Source organism: Helobdella robusta, assembly GCF_000326865.2.
Source record: "Helobdella robusta unplaced genomic scaffold HELROscaffold_28, whole genome shotgun sequence".
Lineage (NCBI taxonomy): Eukaryota > Metazoa > Annelida > Clitellata > Rhynchobdellida > Glossiphoniidae > Helobdella > Helobdella robusta.
Genome location: NW_008704435.1, coordinates 1,249,662 through 1,252,755, shown reverse-complemented (window position 1 = coordinate 1,252,755; position 3,094 = coordinate 1,249,662).

Here is a 3,094-nt window from a genome sequence, read left to right as displayed (position 1 = left end):
TGGTGTCCGCCTGCTGCATCTTCTCCACTTTCCATGTGTATGCCCACCACTTCCTTTCATTTGCTGGAATGTTGTTACAGTTTTTAATTTCTAAAGTTTTAATTTACATCTTGAATCTTTTTTGTTATCTCGTTCGTTTTTTATTAAATTTAAAACAAAAAAATATATATATAAGAAATGCTTCATTAAATAATTTGGAAGTATTTGCATGACGTTGTATTTTTTCATTATAGCTAGATTCAACTTTATTTATTATCTTATTTTTCTCCATTAAAGCAAAAGTACCCATTTCTCACGCTCATGGATGATGGTTTTAATGAGGAAGAAATTTCCCCATTCTTCATTGATCGTATTTACACGAAACAAAATTTATACAAATCAAAATAAAAATAATTTAAAACTTTTCATCCTCGCATAAAAACGATTTTGAATCTTCCCAACTTTAGATGCAAGGGTCCCGTCAGGTTTATCATTCCCCCATTCATCTGGATTGTTAATTTTTCACGATGGAAAAAGTGAAAGAACCCCAGCGGTCGTGGGAGTTATTGTGTGGAAGGCTAATTGCTCTGGTTATGTATTTTAAAGTATGCAATTAGTTGGGCATTAGTCTGGAGAGGGCGAAAGATTGAAACGAACGGCGATTCGTACATAATAGATTAGTTTCATCAATCTTCCCTTCTTGCTGCTATTCTCAATGATGAGCACCTCGTGAATATCTTTCTTCTTAACAACTAGGGAAAATGCCGAAGAACTTGCATTGAAAACATCTTCATTGTTTAGGAGATAATTTTTCAAAAAATTTTCTTTTTTTAAATTTTAAGATATTTCAAATGTAAATTTTTTGCGGCGATGATGAAGAATGTGAAAGTTTCTATTAGATTATTTGATAGTCATTCAACACATTTAATCTTGGAATAAAATTAACTCTTGAAATGATTTCAAGAACGACTCCATGTGATCGCTTTTGGCATCATCATCTTCAAATTGTATGGCACTTTGTTGAAGCGGAAATGAATTTTATGAGAAGTTTAGAAATATGTTTGAGGTCAATTCCATCAAGACCTCACTTGACCTCACTTGACCTTCATAATGTCATTTGACCTCGTTTCAAAGTCTACTCTTCAAATATTTCTTGGTTTAATACATTCTGGCTGGCGATCAGTAGGATTGAACATGTTGTTGAAAGTTCATTGGCTGTCTGGTTGGTCAATTAGTCCGTTGGTTGGCTGACTGGTTGATTGGTTGGTTAGGTTGGATGGTTTGTTAGTTGGTTGGTTTGTTTGTTGGTTAGTTGGGTGATCGTTTGAATGGTTGGTTGGGTTTTTATTTAATATATTGCTGGTTTGTTACCTGGTAGACTAGTTAGTCGAACGATTTGTTGTTTATATATATATATATATATATATATATATATATATATATATATATATATATATATAATTAAACGGCCAGTTGATTGCAAAGTCAGTTGGCTGCTTATAATTGGCCTGCTTGCTGGTTTGCCAGTTAATAGCGCGTTGTTTTGGAACATGTCGTTTTGTTTATAGTCCAATTTGAGAGGTGGATTAATGTTGTTGAAATATGGAACAGCGTAGCAGGGTGCATGTTGGTGAGGCTGGCCAAATGTTGCAGGACAAGAAATTACTGTTTGAAATCTTATCATAAATAATTTCATATTTTGAAAAATGTTTCGAAAAACAATCATGATATTTAAAGTGACAGGTTTGAGGTAATATGAACAAAACACGCTTGCATCCTTGATAACTTATTTCCATTAATTAGACTACTCCGCGATCAGCTTTATTTCGAAAGCAAAAATTTAAAAAGTGTATTCAACTTTGAGTTTCACCTTGTAGGAGTTTCAAAATACTCATTGAATTGTGAATTAAAAGTTTGAAAAAACCACAAAGACATGAAAAAATTATTGATCGTACCTCATGAAGTTGTAGGCACGCACTGTACAATTCTTTCACACGATACATGCCTCACAAAAGCACACTGAAGCACTGGAATCGCTTAAATGTGAAGATATTCTGAAGATATATAAGAACAGTCATGATTATAAATTTTGTAGAAACATCCAAATATACATGTTCTTAACATTTACAGAGTAAAGAACAAAAAAATGGATTCTTCATTCTATATCTGAAAATGATTGTAAAAATTTAAATGAATAGATGGAATGAGGATTCATTCTGAAATATGAAGTGTCGTGGTTTGCTGGAACGGTGCAATTAAAACCTCATATCGACATTCGAGATTACAAATACCATAGTATTGGAGGTATCAGGAAGATTTGTTATTTGCTTACAACAGTAATATTTAAAAATCAACTGTGTGAAGTTGTTTTGATGAGGAAAATGTTATAAAGAACGAACACTATATATTAAAAAATATTCACACACACACACACACACACAACATACACACACACAACACAACACACGCAACACACGCAACACAACACACACGCAACACAACACACACACAACACAACACACACACAAAAAACGTACAACACACACACAACACACACAATACAACACACACACAACACAACACACACACAACACAACACACACACAAAACACGTACAACACACACACAACACACACAATACAACACACACACAACACAACACACACACAACACACACACAACACAACACACTCACATACACACACAATTCATGTCATTAAACTTGATAAAGAGGCTCATAAAAATTTGCAAACTTGGAAAGGTTCAAAATTGTAGGGAGAGACAGACGTGAAGAAATTTAGAAACTGGAAAACATCTGAACGAACATGGTGGAGACACGCACATGGGATATAGTTCAAGTGTAAGAGAACGAAAGATGCAACATAAACAGAAACTAAACACTACATAAACACTGCATAAATTTCACAATAACATGTACACTACACAAACAAACCTCCAAGCACTAGAAACATTCAAACAAACAAGTATACAAGCGTGCGTTACACACACATACACACACATACATACATACATACATACATACATACATACACATACATACATACAGATACATACATACATACATACATACATCCATACATACATACATACACAC